General features: G+C 37.5%; 1 protein-coding gene across 5 annotated transcripts in view; it reads right to left on the bottom strand.

Moving 5' to 3' along the window:
• The window catches only part of PTPRK (protein tyrosine phosphatase receptor type K), a 546,210-nt gene that overhangs the window by 491,730 nt on the left and 39,389 nt on the right, over positions 1 to 15,091 (bottom strand). The window contains exon 1 of one of the 5 annotated variants that reach the window (XM_067546725.1): positions 408 to 501. The exons of the other annotated variants lie outside the window; for them this stretch is intronic. The gene's annotated coding sequence lies outside the window, so the exon portion shown is untranslated. Of the gene's footprint in view, positions 1 to 407; positions 502 to 15,091 lie in introns of those variants that run through there. 5 annotated transcript variants of the gene reach the window in all.

Below are 15,091 nucleotides of genomic sequence, written 5' to 3' on the forward strand. Positions count from 1 at the left end.
TCAATGAATTAAGAGGCAGATATCTGTAATGTAACAGTCTTCTTCATATACACCACTTATCTACTCATCAAAGCAGCCATACATAGGATATCTTATTGATAAATCATAACTCATCAAGCAGCTGAACATGAAGCAGCTTAAAGAACTCTATCATATAAAATGGATACAAACGAATGAAGGCAGCCTTTTTCCCCAAAAGCTGTTTCCAGTTAAAGCACTCTCCAAATTTTGACTTCTGTTTCATATACAAATTGGGATTTATGGCTGGCTGATACACAGAAATTGATTAAGAAAGGCACCCGGCACACCACAGCCTAATCAAGAGCCTTCTGTCATATGTAGCATAAAGCTAGTATTTCTCCCTTTTTATGAATACAACTACTCTCTGCCCCCTTCTAGTTACATACCTCCTGCTGGCCAAGCCTAGAGAAATGCTGTTATTCACCAACAAGATTTCTGTGAGCCTCTTGTTGTCAACATAGCTCTACATATCATTGCTGTTTTCCCCGTTAGTTTGGGAACAGAATTACCTATGCCCCAAGACATAATTTTTCCTTTCTGAATAGAACACAGAAATGGCAAATTATCAGGGAAGAAAGTGATTCACGATGTTTTTATGACAGATGTATTACATATAACCACAGCAGGATAATGCAGTCTCTTTCCAGACAGCTGACTAGTACAGTCAAACTTCTTGGAAGATGACTCCATTGAAATCTGTGCCAAAGATATACAGTCAGACTAAGTAAACATGCATGGAATGTAAAACACATTCATTATTAAATAATCTTCTTGACAAAAAAAGCCCATTGGTACAGAAACAACAGTTTCAGCTTGGTGCATTTTTATTTTGAAAGAAAGTGTCTATTAAGGTTTAAAACAAACATTTAAAGAAAAACCTAAACTCCAGGAACAAATACATTGTTTCAACTATACAGAAAGCCTGTAAAATATCCAAGTCTCACAACATGCATTGTGAAAACATGCACTGCAGCCACAACAATACAAGCCTGTTGCTTTTGAAAACAATACCTCACATAAAGCAAAGTTCTAACTGAGGCAAGTACCGTGGTAGTAAATCATTTATGAGAAACATGACACCTTAACACATTTTCGGTTTAGTGTCTTTCTATGACCACATCATTGGCTCTTTCCCATATTCCTTACAAAACAGTACAAAAAATAACTTGCATCTTTCAAGCCTTACAGAATTTAAAATTATATCATCCAAAAAGCAAGCACTTTATGATGTCAAAAATATTAACTTCATATTTGTATCAATTTCTGCCTTTTAACACGAAAGTAAACCCAAGTCATAGCAGGAAAATTGCAGTAACTCTCTTAGCATAGGTGCAAGAGAATTGATTTTGGGATTTCAGGAAAAGGGAAAGAACACAGGTTACATAAGGTTATGAATTGAACAAAATTAAATCCAATTTGTTGGTTCTCTCCTGGGTTAGTTTTCTACACTGAAAAATGTTCTCTAAGCTTTTGCCACAGGCAGCAATGCCATGGTCTCGAGTATTAAAAGACCTACTGAAAAACAAATATGACCTTTAGTAAAGCAATCAAGTCAAATTTATATATCCCAACAAAAACAATTTGGTAACTTAAGTCAATTGAATTCCTGGCTGGGAAAGGCCAAAAGAAAAAAGGAGATAGGAAAAAAGTGGCCTTTAAGTACTATGACAATGTAAACTGTCAGTAGAAAGCATATAAAAATTGCAGCTAGGCAGAGTACAGACTCTCCCAAGTACCAGCAAACACTGTTAGAAGCATTTTCCAATAAAATCTGGAGAAAAAGTAATCTGACAACTGTTATAAAAAACATATTACTCTGTAATGCAACTTCACATCTATTCCATAAAATACAATCCAGACCCAAGTTTGCTTTTTACTACCTTTTGAAAAGTTTTGTTTATTTATTTATTTTACCATCTGTAGCCTTTATTTAATTGAATGAATTGATAGTTCTGTGGTAAATTACAATGATGAATTTACTGAGGTAAATTCCAGCTCCTATGTTGCTACAGTTTTAAAGATCAATAAGGTGGAAATCAATCTTAGATTTGGAGTCTCTAGGAACACACAAGGAACAAATATAGTGATCATAAACAAAAAGTTAAAATACAAATAAGGTATTTTACTTGTAAATTGTGTTACCCATTTACACAACCTGAGAGAGACCAAGCAATAGCCAACTCCGTATTCATCCTCACACACCCAAAGATATTAGTAGGGTGGATCTCTCAACAGGTGGTCCATTGATAGTGGGGTGGTTCCTGCTGGGGTCTTCTCAAGGAGTTCTTCCCACCTGATCCATACCAGGGAACCCTTTTGTCTGTTTTTTATGACCACGCCTACTACCTTATGTATAAGCATGAGGGTTCCAACCTATTTTTCCTTATCTGTACTTCCACACTTCAAATCTTGGGGTGCCCCACTCTTCACAGGTTGTCCTCTTAGTTCCTTTTTTCTTATTAACATTTATGTAAGTATGTTCCCAACAGGTGGTCAGAGCAGAACTTTCTGTGATGTTATAATTAGGTGTCTTGCACTCTGGACAGAGAACACTGTGGTCTAGATAGGTACATTGTGATATATTTTCCTGGAACATCACCTATTTACAGGAATCTTGTAACCTTATTGGCATTGGGTCATCCCTGAGTCACCCACTCATGTCAAGTCTTCTTAAGCCTGAGGCTTAGGGTAGCTAAGCTGAAATCTTACAGGCCTTAGCCTGTAGACCTTGCATTACTACCTTACCTTACTAATAAACCTAACACAAACTAGTCACTCCTAAATACTAGTCCATCTTATATCCTACTTATTCATCACATATTCGAGTTAACCACATAGGGAATAACATACGAGTTAACCACAACAATAACGATGATAAAAATGATAAAATGAGCTAACTGCCTACGTATCCCATTGACTACAAAGACATGCTCTTCAAGACTGCTGTAGAATACTAAACTTTGTTACACCCAGCTAATCAACAGTCCTCTGAATATCATAAAAGCAGAATGGGAGACTTGTAAAAAAAAAAAAAAAAAAGATTGAAGTGCAGACATGGGACTGATTTTTACATTACTCACCATCATATCTCATCCCTTCTGCCCTGCCACTGATGTCAGCATCAGCACCCTATTTATCCATTTCTCCTTCAGACATCTCTGCCCCTTCCTACACACAGACACCTGTGCATGGAAATTTCTTCCTGAGCTAATATAAATTCTCCACATTCAAATCCCTCCTGAACAACCACTTCTATCATGAGGCATAAAAGAAGCTAACCAGCTGATAGTTGTAAATTGTGAGCCTTTGGAGATAATTATATTTTATAAAAAATACTTAAGGCCAAAAACATTGCCAATAAATGCCTAATTTTTATCCTGTATTCTCAAAGAGCATCTCATGTGTGAGCATTTTGTTCCTGCATACTGAACACTTACACTTGTATCTCTGCCTTCAGTGCAGTTAATAGAATACCACCCGCCGCCACCGCCACCACCACATCCACCCTATCCCAGTTTCACTTCTAGTTGCTATTAAAGCAAAAAGGAGCAAGTACATTTTATGCCCCTACGCTGCCACCACCTCCATTTCCTTCTCCCACCCCCATCTTGAAAGCATTCCAACCAACTTTCAATTCTATCGCCTGGTTTTAATCACTGCCTAACAGAGCAGTGTCCAACCTGTGGCCCTCAAAGGCAAGTATGGTAAGAATAAATAAATTTGATTACTATTTGAAATGTGTTCCTGGAGCTGTATCCTCAGATTCTTACACTGAAGTTTTTGAATCTGGCCCATATCAAAGGTGGGGGGTAATAGAGGACACTGTTTTGCATGGCCTCTGGCCTGCAACACCAAGAACAGCTCTGATGTGAGTAGGGTTGCTGCCCTTTTCCTGCTGTAACTGCTCAGCAGCTCCTCTGCTGGCTGCCTACTACATCACAAAGGAGGAAGGAGAGTATAGCTCTGGCTGCTCCGTTGCCCACTTCCTCGGTCTAACTTTTGAAGTCCTTGGGAGAGCAGGACATGAGCTCAACTTGGACAGTGTTTAGCGAAAGATATCTCCCTTCCCCCACAGAGCCATGCAGGGTAGCCCAGGAGAGAGTTTTAAAAAAAGAAGTCAAGAAACCATCAGTTTTGGCTTCTGAATCCCAAACTGCTCTAACATGTACCAGCTAACCTCAGTCCCCAAAAGGACCCTATGCCAACGGTAGATACCCATAGTACAGCCCACTGCAGTGGGACAGGATCCCTGGGGTAAAACCTGGAACTATGGACTGCTGTGCACCCTTAACTCTCCCATCTGGGCTGTTTCTCGCAAGGCTTTGCTACTGACAAGCAGCAAATCCCTCCAGCTGCTCTGATCACTCGGCCAACAACATGCAGGGACATACCCAGCTAAGTTGCATGAATGCTCTCTAAGCCACTCATGAGCTATGCAGAGGGAGACCCAGAAAACTGCCCCCAGCCTACCAGCCTTGTACCCCAGAAATGTACCATTTTACACTGCTCAAGACCTTCGCTTGAACAATGCAAGCTCATTAGTTTGCCACTTCATCAAAGGATAGTGGACATTCACCAGCCTTTGTAATCTGAGATTCCCCAAGCACTTCAGACAAACTCACTGGTAAAGATAAAACATTAAAATACATTTATTAATTAGAGAGAGATAGATTTTAAGTGATTCTAAGTGATACACAAAGAAATAAAAAAGTAAAATCACAATCTAAATTCTACAACTAAGCAAGTTTTGGATCAAGCAGTTTTTCTCACTCTAGAAGAAGTTTTAGGCAGCTCACAGTTAATACACAAGCTGAATTTCCTTCTCAGCCTAGGACCAATCTCCCCAGTTCAGTCTTTGTCTTCCTAGAATTCTTGTTGCCTTCAGCATAGGTGAGGGAAGAGGGAGAGGTGATTTCTGATGCCAGTGTCCCTTATTTTATACTCTCAATTCATATCCCAGGAAAGTTACTGGCGCAGGCATGTCCTGGTGGGCCTTGCTGAATCACAGAGTTAAGCAATCCCCATTGTATGATGCTTGCACAATAGTCTTCAAACTGATCCAGCAGGGAAATTACAAACAAGAGATGTACAATGGCTCATGTTGGTCGCTTAATGCTTGGTTGGGTGGGGGTAACCACCTTTGTCGTCACTGGAGAGCTAGCCTTCCAAACTGACAGCATATTTCAATAACAACCATACAGCAAAATGTCATAACTTCATACACACTAATGATATACATTTTGACAAAACAATGAGTTTCAGCAGATCTTTCATGTGGTATAGTATATGGCATGTCTTGTATGAAATATCACAACCATACACCAATGATGAATATGGGGGTTACCAGGTTCTACTTTGAGGAACAGTGTGTCACATATACTCACTCCCCTTCCTCACCCCTAAGAGGACTCCATATCTTTTAGGTTGCAAGGAAGGAGGCACAGAAGCTAGCTCTATACTTGTGGAACTTATCCACAGTGGAAGAATTCTTAATTGGGAAAATGCAAGTGGTTTCCACTCTTCCTTTGCTTCCTGCATTGTGTAAGGCAACCAGAATAGAACAGAGAATTTGCCCTCGAATACTGATTGCTGGTCATTGGCCTTGCAAAATGTTGACACCACCAGTCTAACAAATGGGTCTAGTATTCATCAGGTGGACACCAAAGCAGTTTAAAAGTAATCTTCACTTGCATGACAAATTATAGGTACCTCTCTTCCTCCTCCACTCCCACATATACTTTAAAAGCTTTTTTAATATAGGCCTCTAATGTTCAGAATTTCTATTTGGATTAGCCTTCTCCTTTTTCAGCATGACAAAATCCAAAAGGAGGAATGCTGCAGTTGGCACTTTTTTAATATCAGAGCATCACTGTTTACCACGGTACAGACTGGCAAAAATATACCATTATCAGAGTTGTACATAAACTACATTATTAAATCTATAACCAGATTTTAAAAATTCTGAAACAAACTACTCTCAGCCAAAACATTCCTTCTCCATATCTTCACTCTTGTAGCCTAGGAACACACAGGTTTTGGTTCAGCAAGCCCTTCGGTATCCTAAAGAAACTCAAGTATAAAAATCAGTGCAACTCAGAACCTTTGTGTTTCTAAACACCTGGTGGTAGATTCTGATCTCACTGAGTTCAACTGAATTACTCTGGATCTAACACTTTGTATACCCAAGATCACAAAGTGGATCCTAGCCCACAAAATACTACTCTTTATAGCTCTATTAAGTGAGCTTTAGGAAACAGAACAGTTTTTCTTTTCGGTGTAAGGGGGGGAATAACAAGGGAAGTTATATTGTATGATTTTTCCTCCTGTCTATGAAGCAATGCAAATTCCTGTTCACTCCCTAAGTATCTAGATAGGAGTCTATCTCCTTGTTCTGCTGGGGGCTTTTGTATAGCAAGATGGTTTGATTTTATTTTCTCCTTGTGCATCTTCAAAGGAACAGAAACCATAGGGACACCAAATCTAGTTTTTAATAATTTAGTAGACATGGTATAATGGAAAACTTTCTGGGTATTCAATAGTTTTGTTTTAATCAATAAAAGTTTTACAAGACTGGAATTGAGTGTTAGCCACTAAAGTAATCCAGTTTTATTGTTTTGTGGCAGCAACATTTATTTTGAAATTTTATTTAATATTCAAAATGGCTAAGTCTGACAACCAAGAAAACTTAGAAGTCTTCCATGTATCCCCTAATACTAAGGGGACATGGGAAATGGACGTTCAAACCTCCCCACACTCTTTTGTTAGTGTACCTGTTTGTGAAGGGATTGCCACTAGGGGTAAAAAGGAAATTCAGTCTCCATATCCATTCCTTGGCCTCTATAACCAAAATTGTTAATTAGTATTAATTGTGATGGAATTTTTTTGTCATCTCATTTCACATAACTGAGGTCATGTGTTAAAAACTTTTGGTCTCCTGGACCTGGATCAGATGTGAATCAGTGTCCTCGAGGTGAAAGACACTGTATCCCATTACCTATCCCCTATAAATAATGTTTGTATGAAATGTGACAAATGCTAGGTTGGCCACAAAGGACTCAAATAAAAAGCTTTACAGCAAGTTCAGTGTGACAAATTAAATGGCCCTAGAAATGTGCTCTCATGCAGTCAAACCTACATCTCAAATTTATGCTAGACAGCTTTCTATACCTCTGTCCATCAGAATTTAAGTGCCTTGCTAATCCAGGAACAGCAGAAAAATCATCTCTTAAGAGCATGACAGCCTCAGGCAAAAGCAGGAAGGCAAATATCTTCATACTGATGTACAGTTTCATCATATTCATCTTAAGAACCAGACAGATGCCCAAAACCCTCAATGACAACAAGGACAAGAAAAGACTGCCAAAAAAAAAAAAAAAAAAAAAAAAAGTATCAAGAATATATGTCATACCTGAGAATTCCTTTATTAATTCTTTAATGATTAAACTTTAGACAGTGAAGGCTACCTTGATACAGCTTTGATTAACAATTCTGTGTGGGCAAAACAAAAAAATGTCTGAGAAGTTTTATGTTAATTTCCTTATTTCAAGAGCCCCAATAGAGGCTCTATATTTCTATATGAAAAAAAACATGGTGTGGTAAAAATATTGTTATATATATAAATATCAATTTTAGAGCCACACTTCAAAAACCTCCAGTCGGTAAAGCAAGTCTTATGACACCCCTCCCAATGGAAAACCAAGAATTCTCTCTTATAATGGTAAGAAATCTCCCATTTCAAGACCTAAATGGACCATGAAATATTGGACCTGCAATCCATTGATTTCAAAGAACTTTGGATAAGACCCATGGTCAAGAGCATGGTCTTAAATATGGATGTAGCATAGTACATACTTCTCAGAACACAAATGGAAGTGAAAAAAAGTGCCAAAAAGAAACTAATGTTTAAATGGCAGATTTTTTTACCTTGCTAAATCAAAGTAAATTTATATGATAGAATATTTTCCTAGCAACTCTCAGCTTTCCATTCCCAGTCTCTCCTATGCCAGAGCTGTTCATACAGAGATAGTGATTTGTTGTTGTTTGAAGTACAATGCTGAAAATATTTTTCTACTCATCTTCTAAACAGAAATAGCTGAACGTCTTTTCTGCCAAGACCTTCCAAAAAAATTTTTTTTAAATCACTTTTGAACCAAACACACATGCAAAAGGTGTTGAATCCTAAAAGACACAATCATTTGAAAATAGGGGACCTAATAGGAATTATAAAGGAGGCAGTGTGGCCCGGTGTATAGAATACTGGATCAGGACTGTTTCTGAATCTGTAAAATTGGGATAATGATGCCTACCTTCTTTGTAAAGCACTGTGAGATCTACTGAAGGAAAATACTATGGAAGACGTAGGTATAATTATGGCAACCTTTTACTATAGGGATCAATATTCATTCTTCTCACACTAGTTTTCTTAGTGGAAGGATACAATATTTCCTGCTGCAACTGCACTTTTAACCTTTCCCAAAAGGTTACATCTATTTACAGTTACTGTACAAATGGAAGTCAAACAGCTTCCATGCCTAGCTAAACTAAACTCCAAAAGTCTTAACCACCATGGACATGACTAAATGCTTAAAGATTCCAAACTCTTGTTAAGAATACTTTCCAAAAATAAGCAGCCTACTAACAAACACACTGAATTAAAAGTTTCAGGAACCTATGAGTGAAATCAGATAGGTCAAGTTTGTTAATGGTCTGCTAATAAGTTTTTCAGCTATCTATGGGTCAGTGCTACTTTAACTTGTGTATTTGTAATTGAAGAGAGCAGATATCTTAAGTACAGAAACATCAGAAAGCCCACAGCAGCCCAAGAAAAGGTCAGGGAAAAGAGTACTTGTGGGCATGTGAACAGTAAAACCTCTCATAATTAATGTTGCAGTGAAGATAAAATGTAACAAGTGCACTGCAATTTCAACTTCACATAGAAGTACATTCTTAATCTACATCCTAAAACTTCGTTAAAAACAGAGATAAATGTAGCCTTTCCTTCTTAGATCTGCTTCACCAGCAAGGGAACTGGTCCTTCGCTCACTGGAGGCAGAAATAATAGGTTGCAGTGAGCCATCAAACCTTTTTGATGTCATCAACGGATTCAGTAGCACCACTTCCAGCTCCTGGAAGGGTGGAGCCATTTGCATTGGTGTTAACTATTAAATGGGAATATTACTTATCACACTTCAATTTTACACCAAAAGGCTTATTTACAATAGCACAAGTGTAAAGTACATATTTGTACTACAATCACTTATGTCATAAGTAGAAAAAACAGAGGAAACCATTTCCTTGCAAATTACATCCATCACTTTTACTGAGAGGAGAGCAGAATTTCTCATTTTACAAGTGACAGAGACTGAATTTATCTTAATGAGAATATTTCATTTATGCTGGAAAATAGCTAAATTTAAAAGTGTTGTTGGGAAAAAGTTGTGTGGTTCCATGCACACTCTCCAATAGCAGAGCAGTAAATATAACTAGAAATAAATTTAAGAACAGGTTAATCATGTTTATAAAGACTAAAAGGAGTCTCACCTTTGTTTTAAGGTTATTATTCAATTATAGAATTATAATTAGAGAAAGGAAAATTTAACATTCCAAATACCTGTTTGGTTATCTGATATTTGCTTTTTGCCAAAATATTTTTCAACACTCTTTTTCTCTTTGTCTGAAATGGAATACTAAAAGTAGGGCAGTAAGATCCCTAGAAAGTAGAGCACCTGACAGCATTGTTATATTAAATTAAGTATCAAAGTATCAATTAACCAGTTTTCAGAAAGGTATTTCACTATATGTTATCAGGTACCCAGTGCCTACACACAGCAGAAAAACAATTACAGCGACAGACAGAAAAGCTCAGACTGAATAAACTTTATAATCTCTAACATGCTTACATTTATACCATTAGTTTCTTTTAAACCAACTACCCACACTTCCCTGCACGAAAGGAGCTAAACAGCTTGAGACAACAGTGAATGTGAGAAGTAAAAATGAAGTTTAACTTGTTGCATTTAAATTGATAATGTTAAATCTTGTTTTTGTTCGAACTAGAAGTGTTATAAAAGAGAATATAAACTCGTGATCAAGTTGCAGTCTTAAAGAATTTTAATTATAGATAATTACAGAATACATTTATAGACAGAAGCACTGAATATGACACTTAAAATAAAAAATGCCATTTAAAAAAATAACAGAAGAATGCAGTCCATAAACAAAGCAAAACTGTGCTGACCATTACACTGTATTTTACGTCTGAGAATAACGTGCATTCAACTGTAGCAATAGATTCCACAGCTGATTGTACAAAGAATATTCAGCAAGCATTAAGTGTTAAGCTATTACAGACAGCAAATTGATTTTCAAGCCTAGATTTTTCAGCCAACTCGAACTTCAAAATGGAGAGAAAAAAGGAACTAGCAAAATGGCAGTGTCAAATTGCCCTGCTCTTGTGCAAATAAACCATTAACGGTTCTGAGGGGAAAAGGGACATAAGGCAAATGGATTATACTCGAGATTCTACTCAAAATCATTGCTAGTATTAAAAAAATCTCCCATGACTCCAACAATTACACTGTAGACACCACTCAACAGTTAAATACTCACATCTGTAGAAATAGTTTAAGTTATTCTATTAGCATATATATTTTTAAACTAATTACAATTACTCGAGTATATGTAATTCGATACAAAAAAATTTAAATTAAGCAAACGTTAAGGAGCATAGTTAAGTGCACAGTCAAGATATGTCAAAGCTCCGGTTGCATGCACAACCCCCAATAACTTCAGTTACACAACTATTTCAACTTTCAAACTCAGTGAATATATAAAAAGAGTAAAGAATAATCTTCCTTAGATTTTTCTCAAGAGTCAAAGCACCTCAACTATTTTTGCTCAAACATTCATTAAACATTGATTTTTGGGACGAGACAAAGCCTAGAAAATTTAAGGCCAAAAAGGTTCAAGTTTTGTTAAGTTGCAATGAAGGGAGAAGAGGAAGTTAGAATGGAAATGCTTATGCAACCTTAACTGAAGTCACTACCTCTCCCTCTACATTATAATCTACATTTAACAGCATTTCCTCATAGAATTGTTGAATGTTTTGTAGGAAGTGGACACTATTAGAATATTATATATACATTTTACCCTATCTTCTCACAAGTTGGGCTGCTACCATGTTTGAAAAATCTTGACAGTTTTCCAGAGTATTCTGAATGGCAATAATTCAGTAATCAAAGCAAGAGGAGAAATTAGTCACAAATTTTGTGGAAATGGAGGGGGGGGGCAGAGGATATGGGATACAAGTTAAAGCAAAGAAGCCTATGTGTGTATGTTTTCTGCTGCCACCTGCTGGCCACAATCAGATCTACAGCATTTATGCACAAACATCTAAGGCTATATTAGTTTTACGGTTTTCACAAAAATACGAAGTTTACGGTTTGTCACAAAAATTAAGATCTCTGGTAAAAAATGTGAAATTCAAACTTACTGCCAGTTTTTTTTCTTCCTGTGCAAAGTGAAGCAGGCAGATGGAGTTGGGAACAAGCAAACAAACCTACTGAGGTAGAGATGACTGTGCAGGATGGGGCCTGGTAAGTAACCAGTTGGCCTGCTCTTAGGTTGAGCCCATAAACCAGAGCACAGAATGGCAGGAAGAGAAGGCATAAAAGACTCCCCCAGAGAGAACAGTATGGTTTTCTCCTGAGATGGGGAGGGATATGCGTCTGTCACCTACATTCTTGGGTTTCCTTCTCTCTTTCCCTACCTTGATGCTCTCACTGATCCAGTTACCAGGCAAGGTGCCTTTGTTTCAGCAGCCTGTCTACACAAGCAGCTCCGCTCTGGCAAGCGGGATAGCCAGTGCCTGTCTGCTGACCTGCTTGGGTATGAGCTATTCAGAAATGAGGGGTTGTGGGGAGGACAAAACTCAAGAACTTCTAGACTCACTTCCCCCAAACTTCTAGAAAAAGCAAGGCTATTAATAGCAATGTTTTCTCACAGGGAATTTTGCTTACATTTTTCCCCCCCTCCTCTCCTCCATCTTTTTAATGATTTAATCAGTCTCAGAGCAAACAGACAAGCACCCTTCATAGATATGGCTACTCTTGGTGTAAACAAACAAGCCCGATTTTGCTTTAGAGCAAGAGTTACTATATATGTAACGTACGATTATGAGGTAGATGAAACAGATTTTTATACAGGGAATTTTTCTGCCTAATTTCCCAGTCTACTGTATAGTAGAGGAACATATCAGTGGCTGGCAATACACTTAGTGTTACGTGAAATAGTCCAGTTGATGATAAAGAAAAGGTACAAATGATCACCATTTAGAAGCTTTAATATGCACTGGCAAGAGAAAACTTGATTCTTCTGCAGGCTACATGCACCATGAGTTAACAGGTGACTGAAAGAGTGGCAGAAAAAGAATGCAACAAGTCACCTTTTGGGTCACATTTAATATTGTTTAGCTTAATAAATAGTTTATAAGGGTTAATAAAGGATGAATAAATTAAATAAATTACCAATTTGTATATTGTTATGAATTCCAATAGGTTGCTTGTAATCTTGCTTTATAAAACATCTATAATGTCTTTTTCTGATGTACTTACAACCACTGTAACACATACTACAGGTCTGGAAAAAGCTTATATCATCTTTTAACTGTTTATTAACTCTTTATATAAAAGCTATGTTTATAAATGGATTATCAAGGGTCTCCACCTTTCATTAGAAGTATTTACATGGGTAGCATGGGAAACCCAACATTGCATTCCTGCCTAAAGAAATCTAATCTCTGCTTTTTTACAACAGACATTCCAGAGCCTTGAAGTTGATTTTACTGAAGTGTATTTTTGAATGTATTATCTTTGCACTAAGAGAAAAAAAAATCTAAGCAAACCTCCAATCAGAAGTGAATAGAACTTAGAGGTTTCTTTGGATGTCTACTGAAAAGTGTATTGTTCTTTATAAATCATTGTCTGGTTGACATCAGCTTTTAATGAGGGTTTATGAAATTTAATGTTGCCCTGTAAAATTTATGACTTTGTTCCATGAAAAACAGCTTCCCCTGCATTGTCCCCCACCCCGCAAAAATAAAAATTGCTTTATGTCATCTCCCGTAGTTGACGTAGGATAAAAAAGCCTTTCGCTTGAATGTTTTGGTGCAGAAGATCCTAAATTAAACTAATCTCCCACGGCGCACTACACAGTTTGGCCTTTAAATTACAATGAATCTTGATCCAATAAGTCACACCTTGCTACTTCCTGACAGAAATTCTCTTGGCCACTTTACTTAAAAATACTGAAATGACATCTGAAAATAAAACCATGAGTTCTATCGTGCTTAGTTACCTGCAGTTCCTACCTCATTTTCCTCACCTACACTCTCTCCTCACCCTATTTAGCAAACCGCTGATCCATGCCCTATTTTGTCCCTCAGACTGTAAGCTCTTCAGGGCAAAGGACTAGGTCTTATTCTTTGTTTAGAAAAGTGCCATTTACATGTGCAATATTATATAAATTATTAATAACAGGATGCCCACAAATGTTTTAGCTGTTTTGGCCAGTTTAAACATGTAAATATAGCATCTGTGCCAAAAAACAAGGCATGTTAGATTCACTGCATGTCTCGGCTGCTCACCAATTACTGAGAAACAAGAAAGTAAATTTTTCAGAATCTCATCAGATTGCCACCTAAAAGTTACAGGCCACTGTAGCCAAGAAATTCCTAACAGTCTTGTAAATTTCAGTCTGCTACTTGTGGAGCAGCAGAAGTTACAGGGGTCAACCAGGACCTCCAAAAATCAAATCAAAGAGCAGAAAGCAAATACAGAGCAGCTTGAAGGTCAGTCCTCCTCCACCAGCCACAAAGGTTGGTTGAGAGAATGGGAAGCAACTGGAGGGGATGAGGAACAAAAAATTAATAATCTGAAAACCAAAGTCAATACAAAAGCACAGCTGGCCCATCAAAATAAAAGGACAGTTGCCTCTTGTGACGCCCAGTAAAACCCTGATGAGAGGAAAAAGGTGGTTGTGCTTAAAGCACTAGACCTGAACTGAGGAGATCTCAATTCTATTTCTGTGTTTACAACAGAACTACTGCGACAACTTTGGCAGCTCACTTAACCTCTCAGTGCCTCAACTCCCCATCTGTAAAATGTGGGGTGAGGGGCAGGAGGGGTTATGAAGTCAAATTGATTAATGTTTGTGAATCATTCAAATACCACATTCATGAGCATCATAAAAGACTCCAATAAATAAGACAAATAAATGTTCATTCTCAGAAACTAAGCAGAGGCACATTAGGGCCTCAGACCATAATCCTTGAGCCTCCACTAGCCTCAAGGACTAACTAGAATTCCTTCAGCAGAAAAGTCTGATACAGGAGTCTAATATATGTCTGACCAGATATCCTAAGTTCCTTGATTTTAAAATATACCTGGCTATGGCACTGGGCAATATTAAAATCAAGGATCCTGGAGCTCCAAAAATAATTTTGATCTCTAAGCAAGCTAAGAAGAATTTTAGAACATTTAGAGTTTTAGTTCTAGAAGTGATTTTGTAAAAAGAATTCAGGACATGTTGGTTAAAGAATGCCCTATCGGAAAACTATATTTTTTAAACATTAAAAAAGATTTATGTTGCTTTAACTACCACACACTAAACTTCCTTTCCCTTCCCGACTTCCTTTAGCAGCATCTTCTTGCTAGTTATAAGCTCTTTAGGGCAGAGAGCCCATCTTCCTAATAGTCTCTAAACTTTAAGTTTAACAATTTGTTTTAACACAGTGTTGACCACAACTTAGCACCAAGCATAGGCAAGAACAAGATTAACCCTAACCAGAAACAGCTAACCTGTTTTTAAAAACACAACTAACAGCAAGATCACATGTAGCATTGTGTTAGTTAACACAATTTTCCCAATATAAAGGAGGCCTTATGTGTTACGCACACTCAGCTGGGCCCTCCCACCCACACACAAAAGGAAACTGTCCAAAACTCACCCCCTCCACTTTCCTGGGGTCTGCCTTTATTTGTAACTAAAGAAGGAAAGCCCGAAGGCCAGATAA

This window comes from Emydura macquarii, unplaced genomic scaffold (assembly GCF_026122565.2).
Source record: "Emydura macquarii macquarii isolate MOO-44397 ecotype Brisbane River unplaced genomic scaffold, CSIRO-AGI_Emac_v2 contig_1146, whole genome shotgun sequence".
Classification (NCBI taxonomy): domain Eukaryota; kingdom Metazoa; phylum Chordata; order Testudines; family Chelidae; genus Emydura; species Emydura macquarii.